The 13082-nt window shown below is 47.0% G+C and overlaps 1 protein-coding gene across 6 annotated transcripts in view; it reads right to left on the bottom strand.

Moving 5' to 3' along the window:
• LOC136841016 (lysophosphatidylserine lipase ABHD12-like) overlaps positions 1-12876 on the bottom strand; it is a 640887-nt gene extending 628011 nt beyond the window's left edge. Inside the window, exon 1 of one of the 6 annotated variants that reach the window (XM_067108055.1) lies at positions 12532-12876. The gene's annotated coding sequence lies outside the window, so the exon portion shown is untranslated. Of the gene's footprint in view, positions 1-12313; positions 12452-12531 lie in introns of those variants that run through there. The other 5 variants (XM_067108059.1, XM_067108058.1, XM_067108060.1 and 2 more) reach the window with 5 other exon arrangements.
• Between the last annotated feature and the right edge of the window lie 206 nt (positions 12877-13082).

The following is a 13082-nucleotide window of genomic DNA, read 5'->3' as shown; positions in this document are numbered from 1 at the left end:
AGGCAGTGCCACAACATATATGAAGGCCAGCAATGACAGCGATCGATCCACATCAGCGGGAACAGAGTCGGAACGATCCCGACGTGGAACTATGCCATTCCAACCAGTTACCGTGGTCGATCCCGAAGCAACACTGAATGGACGTCAGGACTCCTTCATGCGAAGATATCCCAACTGCAATATCCAGCCAACTACTGCTGTGCCTGTGATGCTCACTGTCAACCTGAAAGAAAAAGCAAAAATGATTATCAGAGGGAGGCTCCTCTCGCTCCGAGGGGAACTGCCCTATGCAGCGAGAGGAGGCCCTTTAGAAAAGGTCACCCGGCTGCCACCCCCCCTGCCCTTGCGGTCTTCGCTTGTCAAGCGAGCGAAGAGGGCGAAGGAGAGAGAAGGAAGAACCTACAAGGAGAGAGAAGGAAGGAGGGGAGGCCACCAAGGGATCTGTGGAAACGAAACTTACCAACGACGCCCGCAACCTACCCCACACTCTCTATAGTGCTGGCAGCAAAAACAACACTTGGTGCAAGTAGAAAGGAAGTAGTGATGCCCTTGTACACAGAAAGGCAGGTGCTCAAGAAGGGGAGTGAACTCTTACGTCCTGATCAATGCAGGGGAGCGAAGATATTACGTCCCAATTTAATATCCCCAAACATATAGAGGAACGCCTTCAGTATCTAAATAAAGGGCTACTGGAAGAGAAGCATCACCACTCGGTTATGCCCCTCTAAATACGCCCTTGGCCGTCAAAGTCAAGACAGACACAGGGGAACGATGGCTTATGCAAGGCTATCACAAATCGTGGGTTTGTATTAATGAATATTAAACACGTAATATATACACAAAAATACAGAAAGATCCCACCAGGATAATAGAGAGCTTAACAACAGTCAGGCAAAGAGATCCAAAAACATGTCTGCAATACATGACTGCCGAAAGCAAACTGGAATGTTTACATCCGGGCAGGCGGGTATTCCCGCCTACCTGACAGTAGTTACTGCCTAACCACCTTGTTCAAGAGTTTAATGGCTGTGTCCAGCTTTGCCGTAAGGAATTCCTAATGTAAAGGACCGATGGTTTGTATATCGTGTCAGAACAATTGTGGGTTTTTATATTAATAAATATCAAACACACACCATATATACACAAAAATAAAAAAAAGATCCCATCAGGAAAAAAAGAGCTTAACAACAGTCAGGCAAAGAGCTCTGATAACATGTCTGCAACGTATGACGGCCGAACGCAAACTGGAATGTTTACGTCAGGGCAGGCAGGTATTCCCACCTACTTGACAGTGGTTACTGCCTAACCACCTTGTTCAAGAGTTTAACAGCCGTTTCCAGCTTCACCGTAAGTAATTCCTAATGTAAAGGACCGATGGTCTGTATATCATGTGGGAACAATTCAGAATTATATACTGTATGAATATTATTGAACTCACAAACGAAATCAATAATCACTTCATAAGAGGAAAGGAAAATTTATTCTTCAAATCCTCCATTTCCTACGGTGAAGGTAAACACCATAAGGAAAAGAGAGAGAGAGAGAGAGAGAGAGAGGTCCTGATTGGAAACAGAAGACCTCTTCTCACGTCCTTGGAGTCATTAAGAGTTATGTCCACAGACATGTTAAGGGTCATGTCCATGGACAGACTTGCTAAAGTCACGACCACAGACAAGGGCAAATGGGCATCCCTCAGCCGTCGAACGTTGGCAGGTTGTCGCCGACAGGCGTGGACATGACTGGCACAGCCGTAGACAGAATGAGTACAGCCATGGCCTTGATTCGGATGGTTGTGGATGTGATTCAGCTTGATTCTAGACGTCCACTAAAGTTATATCAATGCTCTTCGCTCGACAGAATGAACGAGGCAGTGAACGGACAGGAAACAGCGCTTCAACATGGCATGGCTGCAGGCCATCCCAATCTCATCTCAACCTTTCACTCAACCGAGGTCGATGGTCCGTTCCCAGGCTCATCCCAGTGCAACAGCTGATATATGGCCATACGGCCATGCTGTCAAATCCGAATGTATGAGATGACTGACTGGTATGAACCACCTGCACGTACATGCAACAGGACACGGTTGAGAAAGCTTAAATGAAGATCAGAGGGCCTTCTGGAAGAGCATGGAAAGTCGGTGACTAAAGTCACGAATGTTCGAACATCAAGCTGACAACAGTCCTAGGGTGGGGACACATCCATGGCCATGCAGAATCCCTCACGTACATCAGAGAAAGCTCATCATTTCTTGACTGGATGTCCTTGAACACGGGAAGATGAACATCAAACCTGGTCATGTTTGTGGATATCTGGAATTACAGGAACTAAGTCACAAATGTGCGAGGGTCGAAACGTTAAGGCTTATGCTGGAAACATGTCCCCAAACATCCAGAATCTCTCACATCCAACAAAGAAAGTGCATCAACTCTCTGGCTGGAACTTCTACTAGAATCTCCACTGCTGATTTTATCTTGAACAACCTTGTGAGAATTGTAGGCTCGGAGTTCCAAAGAAAACAGTGTCCTGCTCGAGCCGAACCCCCGGCCAAAGCCGAACACTCGAGACAAGCATCTTCCAAGTCTCAGATTTCCGAAGAAACCCAAGAACTCGGAAGGAGCCACAGAGTCATGTACAGGACGAACACTGGTTGCTCCCTCTACCCGAGGGTCTATAGAAACACGGGAAGAGGAGATACAAGTTTGGGGAATATTCCCAGAACTAGTATAGGGTGACACAGGTTGCCTCTTCAACTTGTCGAATACGAGGAAACGATGCACCTTGCAGTCTGTGTAGCAGGGTCTTGGAGAGAGACCCAAGACACGAAGAAATCCCAGTCCGTTGACGAGGGAGACTACCAACAGAAGAAGGCGAAGATGACGATGGTGAAAGGATTCTCTTTTTCACCTTCTACTGCAACTGGAGGGCCTCACCACATTACATGTACATGTGAAGAAACAGCAAAAAATTCCCAAAAACCCCCAATGTTTGCGACAGCGGAAGATAAGTTGTATTTCTCTTGAAAGACAGAGCTGTTGATTGAAACTATTTTGGAGGAATCAGTTGATGACATCATAAGAACTAGCCATGAGGTCACAATCCCATTCGTGACATCACAGGGGTAGATGACTCTTACCAAAGCAGAAATTATTATGTGTAAGAGCGGGAATAATCATATATTCTAAAAAAAAATGTGATAATACAAGTTTATTTACTCAGTTATAGAAACTCACCTGCATCATGGCCTGTTCCAGCTACGTGATGGCTCAATAACCTACCCTCTGGGATTGTGACCTCAAGGCTAGTTCTTATGACGTCATCAACCGATTCCTCCAACATAGTTTCAATCTACTGGCTCTGCCTTTCAAGAGAAATACGACCAGTCTTCCGCTATCGCAGACATTGGGGGTTTTTGGGAATTCTTCGTCGTTTCTTCACACATACAGTGAGTGTACTGTGGTGAGGCCCTCCGATTGCAGTAGAAGTAGAAGGAAAGACAGTGGGGAGGAGGACCAGTCACTCACATACACACACACACTCGCTTCCGCAACCGTACAGCTTAGGCGAGATGCTACCTGTCCTCTTAGAGGAGCCAGGTGAGCTACACAACTTATTGAGCGGTTACCACAGGGCCCATGGAAAACGTGTCCAAGGACTTGTAGGCAATATCCTGAAGGTAGAAGGACGTCAAAGTGGTCTGTCGCGACCACACCCCGCCTCTAGAACCCGAGGAACCTACAAATTCTTCCTGAACACGAGGGACAGACCAATGCCCGATCTTGTGAGCTCTTGCCCAGAATGTACTGGAGTCCTCCTCGCTCGAAGCAGAGTATGCCCATTTGACTGTCTTACTGAAGCCAGAAAGAGATAGTGGTCCTGGACACCTCTTTTTTGGTTGAGCCAGTGCTAATGAACAGTTGTCAACACTCAGGCCAGAAATGGAGAGTTCTCTTCAGACAGTACTGCAGCATTCTCATAGGACACAGTAGCATCTCGTCTGGATCATTACCTACAAAGTACTCTAGGGAGGGGATCGTAAAGGACTCGAATCTGATATCAGGGACCGACGGATTCTGAGTCTTTGCTACAAAATCCAGGACGAAATCGAGCGTAACCGATCCCCATCCCATCAAGTGTTTCACATCGAAGGAAAATCCGTGCAGTTTGCCTACTCTCTTTGCCAATGCCAGGGCAAGCAAGAAAATGGTCTTGAGGGTCATATCCTTGTCTGAGGACTCTCGTAAGGGGTCATATGGTGGAAGAGTCAGGCTCCCAAGTATGAGAGTCACACCCTATGCAGAGGGCCCAAGTTCCCTGGGAGGGCAAGACCTTTCAGAGCTCTTCATCAGTAATGATGAAGAGATATCCATGCCTCTCAGGCATAGAACTACACCCAGGGAGGCCCTATAGCCCTTAACAGCTGAGACAGAGAGGAGCTTCTCTTGGTGAAGGAAGATAAGGAAATCCACTGCCTGCTGAATAGTAGCTTCAACTGGAGAGAGACTCCATCCACAACACCAACCACACAGGACGGCCCATTTCCCCTGGTAGACTGCAGCAGAGGACTGTCGCAGGTATCCAGACATCTATGATGCTGTACGGCAAGAAAAGCCTCACGCTTGCTAGAGATGCTGGATAGTCTCCAGCCGTGAAGTGCAAGTGAAGCCATGGACTGGTGGAACCATTCCACTTGCATCTGACATAGCAGGTTGTGCTGAGGGGAATCTCTCTCGGTGCCTCGACGAGAAGAGCTAGCAGGTCCATGCGGCATGTGGCCATTGGGAAGCCACCAGGGTCATGCTGAGGTTCCTGGTGATCATCAACCTGTTGATCACTGGATCGAAATGGGACTTACCAATCCTACTATTTGTAAACAAAAATACCGAACTATGAAATCAAAGTTTGTCAACAAAAACGTTAGTAATTTTAAACCTTTCAACGCATGACGACAAGTACTTAATTACCAATTACAAACAAAAGTACCCAAGTATGAAATCAGATGTTTGTCAACAAAAACGTTAGTAATTATAAACCTTTCGATATATCACTTTCCAGTTTTACATTCTTTCAGTAAACCCATTACAATGGAGACAATTTTAAGTCAGAGAGCAAAGCGAAATTTTCTCATGATGGCTATTTGTTCATTTTCGACAAATTCAAGCAAAACGGACAGCAATTTGATGTTCTGGAAATGTGATCAGCTCGGCAGGTGTAAAGCGAGAATACACACAAGATTTGGAAACGTAGTTAAAGTCTTGAATACTCACACCCATGACTCTTCACCGATAAAAGTAGAAGTAGAAAGGACAACTACAAAAATTAAAACCAGAGCTGAAGAGACGATGGAAAACCCAAGTGTAGTGATTAATTGGAAATGTGGAATTTGTATTTTCGAACTTTGAATCATGAAGATAAAACAAACAACCATGCAGAAGGAGCGAACAGAAGATTACAAATGGAATTAGGAATGGAACATCCTACACTCTGGAAATTCATAAATGCACTTAAAAAAATTCAGAAAGGTAGAGATTTTTATTTGGAATCACTTATAGCAGGCAGTTCACCACCCGCCAAATTAAAAATTACAGGATACTGATTCCCGCATTCTTAGAATTGTCCAAAATTTTAATGAAAGGACTCCCATTGAATATTTATGAGGCATTTCTCATAACATAAAATAAATTTTTTTTTTTTCTATATTTTCATGGATTTTTTGTCTTTAATTATATGGTGTTAATTTATTTTTAGTGTCATGAAAGAGTCATACTTGATTCTGAATAAAGGTGTTTTTAATATTTACTGAATTTCATTAATCACTGCCAGGAATGAGTTGGGCCAGGGATGAGTTGGGCCAGGGATGAGTTGGGCCGGGGATGAGTAGGCGGCGATGAGTTGGCGGTGATGAGATGTACCCTACTGCACTGGATGGAGCAGACAGAACAGTGGAAAGAAGTAAGCAACCAGGTTGTCCCATGGGTGTTGGAAGGCATCCTCGGCTGCAGCCCTTGAGTTAGGGATGATGAAGCAAAACACTTGGAGCTTCCTGTTGTGCTGGGTGGCAAACAGGTCAATTGATGGGAGCCCCCAGAGATCAAATAGCCTTTCCATGACGTCCATGTGAAGGAGCCACTCTGTCCCTATCACTTGACCCTGGCGACTGAGAATGTCCGCCACTACATTCCTCTTGCCTGGAATGTATCTGGCTGATAGCTCTACCAAGTGGGTTACCACCCACTCTCGCACCTGCATTGTCAACTGGTACACTGAGAGACACTAGGTCCCCATGCTTGTTGATGTATGCCACTACTGTGGTGTTGTCACTCATCAACACCACCGAGTGTCCCATCACTCCATCCCGAAACTCTTGGAGGGCCAGGAAGGCCGCCTTGAGTTCCGGGATATTGATGTGAAGATGCCTGTCGTCTTGGTTCCACACACCTGAAATCAGCAACTCCTCCAGGTATGCACCCCATCCCTTAGTCAAAGCATCTGAGACCAGAAGCATCTCCAGAGGGGGAGTGTGCAGGGACACTACGATTTTTTATGAGGTTCCTTTCATCCAGCAACCATGTGGTAGTATTTGGAAGTTGGGTTTGTGTGATAAGATTTACTTTTGTTCACGTGTTGTTTATTTGATGATGTGTTTTCTGCCATTGTGTTGCTGTGTGTATGTTTTGTTTATGAATGTGTTGTTCATCTGAGTGTTTGTTTATTTTGTCTTTTTTTATTGCAGTCGAATTGATTGATAGTGGAGCTCCCTTTCAACTGTAGAATGAGATTTCTGTTGGCATCATATGATGAAGATGAGGGATGCTGACAAGTGCCATCTCTAGGGACTACAATGGTTAGGCCTAGTGCAACAACTTCAAGCTGAGTGATATCTAAGACAAAGGGTGATTTTTTTTGGACAAACTTTGTGTGCTGAGTGCATCTGGGGTTTAATGTTGAGGAGAATTCTTAAGGGGTGCTGCCAATGAATAGTTTCCTCTGCCAATAATATATAATGTGGTGATAGTGATTCCATAGTTAAGACTGGGGATGTTTGGTTGAGTGTAAGTTCAAGGAAAAGGAGACAGGTGGCACCAAAATCCATTCGTGTATTATTCACTGACAGTTGACACAGTATAAAGGATTAAATACAGAGACACCCACCAAGAAGGTCTGTCTGTGAACTTTACGTACAGTTTGAGTACTAGGGGTGGAGATCCCTTAATTTGGAATTGTAAATAATTTAAGTACAGTAAGTTTCTTTAGGTAGTATTAAGATTGATGAGTTAGGGTTAGGTTTAAGGTTTTGGTGATCTAGTATTAAGTTAGGCTAAGTTTAAGTATAGGAAGATTGTTTTTGGTAAATATTAAAGTAAGTAGGAAATAAGTGTAATGTTACGGAAATAAATTAGGTTAAGGAAAATCAGAGTTTAATTTAATAACCTTCAAAACTGTTCCCATCATACTGCCCCTATTTTGTACTATAAAGAGAAAGCCCCTACAACCAGGCTAAGTCCTGTCTCACCCTCTGCGAGAGAGGGATGGGAAAAGATGGAAGATCCCATGCCAGAGACCAGAACTCCTTCATTCCCCACTGGAGAGAACGAAGGTGAAGCCGCCCAAGAGGGACCAGCTTCTCCATGGACAACAGGTGACCAAGAATGACCTGCCACTGCCGTGCTGGTTGTTCCTGCTGGGACAGGAACTTTTGTGCTGCCTTCCTGAACCTGCTGATACGAGAGTCCAAGGGGTAGACTCTTGCTGTTGCCATATCTACCAGCATGCCCAGGTACTTTATCCTCTGCTTGGGTGTGAGATCAGACTTCTCGAGATTCATCATGACCCACAGATCATGGCAAAACTTGAGAAGGTGATCCCTGTCTTGGAGCAACAGCAGACGAGACTTTGCCAAGACTAGCCAATTGTCAAGATACCTCAACATACGTATCCTGCGCGAATGGGCCTAAGTTGACACAAGGGTGAACACTCACGTGAACATCTGGGGAGCGGCTGAGAGACTGAAACAAAGTGCCCTGAATTGGAACACCGTTCCCTTGATGACAAAGCGAAGGTACTTGTGGGAGGACTGATGGATGGGTATTTGGAAATTCATGTCCTTTAAGTCCACCGTAAGCATGAAGTCGTTCTCCCTGATGGAAGCGAGCACTGTTCCATCTTGAACCGAGTCTGGAGAATGAATTGGTTCAGGGGAAAGAGATCAATGACTGGCCACCACACCCCTGATTCTTTCTCCAAGAGAAAGATTTGGTTGTAAAAGCCTGGGGACCGATCCTTCACGACTTCTACAGTGCATCTGCTCAGCATCGCTGCAATCTTCTCCCAGAGAGCAAGAGCCTTCGGTGAGCTGAGTACATAGGAGCGGAAGTGGACCAGAGAGTCAGTGAGGGATGGTCGAGACTCGAAGGGAAGCAGACAGCCCTCCAAAAGGACATCTACTACCCAGGTCTCGGCTCCATATCTCTGCCACGTTGCCCAATGACTTGACAGGCAACCCCCCACCGACGGCAGCTTGTGCAGTGGAACGCCAACCCTAGCGTTTTCCTCCCTTCTCTTTTCCCTTGCCTCCCTTACCTTTACTGGGCTGGAAACGTAGAGGAAAGGGCGCGAGTGTGCACCTTTCTTGGCAGGGGCAGAAGGAGGCTGGGTGGTTCCTCGAGCGCCCATTGAAGCCTGGGACTTCTTAGGGCCTGAGGAACTGCTAGCTGGACCCAAAAGTTGGGCCACAGCAACACGCTTCGTCACTACCTGGTGGACAAGTTGGTCGTAATCCTCGACTTGACACTTGTCCACCACAGCGTCTACCTCTTCTCGAGAGAAGAGAGACAGAACCCAGCACCGGTCTGTTCCAAAGAACCATAGCCGAGTCCAGGCCGACGTGCTTGGTTACTCGAGTTAGGACAGCATCCCTCCCCTTAAGCATTAAATTGTCCCACAGGTTTGCTGTCTGGTGGGCCAGGTAGGTAATAGCCCTACCACCAGATTGGCACAGCCTCCCGAAGGCTGAGTCCTCCGAGGGGTTGATGGACCCATGGAGGCAGCAACCTTGGAAAACTGTGAGGGACCACATGTCCTGCCTGGAGACTGCCTGGAAGGCTGCCATGGTGGTGGCTTCCAGGCTCACTGCTTGTTGCGTGAGGTGCAACCTTGGACACTACGAAGGACCACATGTCCAGCCAGGAGACTGCCTGGAAGGCTGCCATGACAGTGACTTCCAGGCTCACTGCTTCTTGTTCTGTGAAGACTACATCTTCCGCCCCAAGATGCTGTAGCGAGAGACCCGGAGCTAGGCGAACCAAATCCGGGTCGACCTGTTTCATCAGCCGAGGCTCCGTCGATGGTGTGTAATATTTCTTCTGGCAAGGCAGAGGCGGGGGAAGTAGCTTGGATAAGAGATTGGATCGAAGGGAACTCTCCTTCCCAGAGACAAGAGATTTAACATGATCCAAGACACCCTCAGCAAGCAAGGATCAAGGCAAGGCTAGAGAGGCTCTGGGTTCCTTCTTAGGGCCCCAGTAACCTTCGAGGCTGGAAGGGCAGTTGACAGATGTAGCCAAGGTCCCCTCCCCAAGATTGTTGTGTCAACGAATCAACACAACAACCTCGAAAAGGTCCTCTATATCGAGAGAATCTGAGTCTTGGGGCAGAGGACCCTTGAGTCCTTCCAAACCGCAGTCCTCTCTCGACACTCTCCCTGCAGGTGGGAGAACTTCACCAGAACCCCCGGCTCCCTGTTCAACCACTTAGGCATATGAGTGGGTAGGTCCGAGAACCTTGCCCACTTCGTAAGTCCTTGCAGATGGCTATGATGGGATGAGGAGTCCCAATCACTGGCCCTCCTGTCCACCTTGCTGTTCCCAGTATGCCCCCAAGGAAGTCGAGGGGACAGGAGAGGAAGTGAGTACCTGTACCTGTCCTGTTGGAACTGACGGTCAAGGCAGGAGAGGTAGGCCGAGAGTGATCACCAACCTGAAGTGGTGATAGCTTCAAGGGTCTAGGAGAGTCCCTCCTCTCAGATGAACGTTGGGGGGGGGGAGGTGCTGTCCCAAGGAAAGGGCAGAGGCTAACGCAAATGTACTCGAAGGCTCTCTTAAGGCGAGCGAGCCCGCTTGCACAAATGAATATGGGAGTCAGCCTGGGGAGAGCAGTCGTGTGCTCTCGGGCGTGAGCTTGCCCTGTCCTCTCCGAGGCCGAAGCCTGCTGATGGGGAAATGACCTCCTCAACACTACTCCCGGTGAGCGGACCCTCGAGTCAGCCACACCTTCATAGGACCCGAGCACCTTGAGATACACTCACCTCCTTGGAGGTCCGCGCACTCGAAGCTTCCTTGGTACGTGAAAGTTCCGCGGAAGACCCCTCTGCTCGAATGTCCGAAGAGACTCGAGTAGAGATAGGCACAGCACTCTGCTTGAAAACAGAACTTCAAGCAGAAGTGCTGGGTGCTTGGACCTCCTTGGAGGCCTGTGCACCTCAGTTCCCACGTTGATGGGTCTCACACTGACTCCCGACGTGGTCCCCGGGTTTTTAAGATTTGGGAGAGCCTGCAAGAGGTCCCTGTGTCTCTCTCTTGGGGAGAGAGACACCCCTTCGGAAGACCCAGTTCAGGCCTTCTTCTAGGTGGCAGAAGCAACTTCCCTCTTCCTTCACTTGTGGGCTTTGAAAGAGGGAGGGGGGGAGGCAGCAACACACGAAGACAATTATGAAGACGACGAAACCTTCCTGGACCTCTTCTTGAACTCCCTGGACTTCAACAACTTCTTCGCCTTCTTCAGAAGAGCATGGAGGATCTGCGCCATGAGGATGGAAAATGACTCTGGCACATATGCCCAGGGAGCCAGGATGGGCAGGGGTGTGAGACTTGTGGAACACTGCTGGAGTAGTTATAGTTGGGTGCGTATATATACCTGGGGGCATCAGACAATTCGTGGTCACAGTGACAGTCAAATTGGAGACTGTCGTGGCAAAGTGAGTCACTGGAGTGAGAGCAGGGGTGTGAGCAGCTCGCAAGTGACTAAGTACGCCCCGCATTGAGGGAACTCTTTGGAGGCCAAGAGACTGACAGGTCTCCTGGAGTTCCTCCTCCTCCACACCTGGAAACAAAGTCGGGTCAGAGGAAGTAGTCTCCATTTGCACTGAGGGAGATTCCTCTCCCCCACTCGCCCCCCCCCCAAACCGAATGGGGTCCACCAAAGGAAAGTCGTCCTGGCTTCCAATCCCCCAACGACAATTTCCACACGACGAAGATGAAGGGGAAAGCAGGGAAGTGTCTCTGGCGGGAGGAAAGTATCTGAAGGGATAGCCACCAAGGGAGTCATTGGGGTAGTGTTACCCTCAGATGACGACTTGGGGGGCTGCTCCTGATACTTTCTCCTCAGCGAATACTTCGTCCAATGCTCTACAGTCCAGTCACGGCACTCCTCACACACAGAATCAGGATTACATTCATATACCCTGCTCGATGTGCAATGGGTATGAGAGTCAACGTCAAGGGCCGAGTGGCAATAGCTACAAGCCTTCTCTGCAGTACCAGGGCATTTTCTCACTGGCACCGTCTTTCCTTCGGACAGCTCAGACAATTTATGGGTTTGCTTATCCACAGCAAATACACGAATATAAACACAAGGAAAAACACAAAAAGGCACAATCCCACCAGGAAAGAAAGCAACAGCAGCAGGGCAGAGGGCAGCGGAGCAGCACAACCCCACCAAAGCACAGCCAAAGGTAAAGTGACGCCGTACCAACCAGGCGGGTGGGACTCCCACCCGGTCGTTCAGTAGTTAGCTACCATACCACCTTGTTAAAGTTTACCGGCCTGTTCCAGCTGTGCTGAAGGTAATTCCTATATAAAGACCAAGGGTTTGTACATTGTGTAGGAACAATTAGGTGATTACAGGTTCTCTGAAAAATTTACTGGTTGAGTCACAAAGTGGTGAGAAAAGCCATTCCTTATTAGTTAATGGTATTGTAATTATGAAAAACAGACAGGGGAGCTCACAGGTTATTTATTAGGGAACTAGGACCCACCACCTCACTAGGCCTAGATCAGGAATGAAGAGGCTTTGGAGACTGCAGCTCCCACCCAAGTCATTTGCTATTCAGTAAGTGGCCTAAGTGCTTGATATAAAAAGCGTTGACAAAATATGTGCGGGCTAAAAAGTTGTCTTTGGACTTAAAGTAAAACAGCAATGAACTAAGTCGGGGTTCTAGGCTAGGCATTTACTATATACAGTAGGTCTAGTATCATTACCACGTTAATAAAGGAGCTGACTTTTGTCACTTATTGTGCAGAAAACATCTAAAATTCACTACCATGAGCATATATAATTATGAACGTCTTTATCCGTTTGGACACTGTGATGATGGGAAGTTCAGAAGTCTCGTTTGGGTAGAATAATCGCACTTCTTATAAGTCGCCTGCACACCCACCTAACTTGAAACAAAATCGGGCATATAGTTTGAACAGCAGCAGCTTTTGATGGCATCAGTGACCATAAATTGGAAAAAATAACCTAAATAATATTCACTACCTGTGAGACAGTGGGCGTTAGTGAAAGGTAACTGACTTCTTTCTTGCTCAGCTGATCTTGACGTTGTAAACAAACTTGGGGAACGATTCAGAGTTTGACAGTCAGGATTACAGAGCCACCCTGCTGCAGTTGCCCCGTACAAAAGGTTCATTTAGTAAGGCGACACCGTCATAAAACTGGTTTTTACCATGAAATGCATGAAAGGTAACATTTCCTTCGAAAGTTCTTTGCGTTGACTTTGTAGCTGTCTCCCAAAAAGGTATTTAGTCTAATCTTCCGATGGAAATGAATAACGGTATTCAATGTTGGCAATACTTCATGGGCGAGGTAAACAATTGTTGTAATGAACGTAAATTATCTGTGCATTAGGTAGATTTTCCTCTTGTTTTACTATTCATTCGTATTTGATTTACAGCTCAGTACGTTAGCTAACTGTATCTATATATTGTATATTCAGAAAACAAAATAGCCTTCATAACTATAAATGAAAAATAATATTTAGCACATTATAAATTACGTAAAACACCTTATACTGTTGTTGTTGAAATAAA

This window comes from Macrobrachium rosenbergii, chromosome 8 (assembly GCF_040412425.1).
Source record: "Macrobrachium rosenbergii isolate ZJJX-2024 chromosome 8, ASM4041242v1, whole genome shotgun sequence".
In the NCBI taxonomy this organism is placed as follows: Eukaryota; Metazoa; Arthropoda; class Malacostraca; order Decapoda; family Palaemonidae; genus Macrobrachium; species Macrobrachium rosenbergii.
The sequence above is the reverse complement of the archived record's forward strand: the minus strand, read 5'-3'. Positions and strand labels throughout refer to the sequence as shown.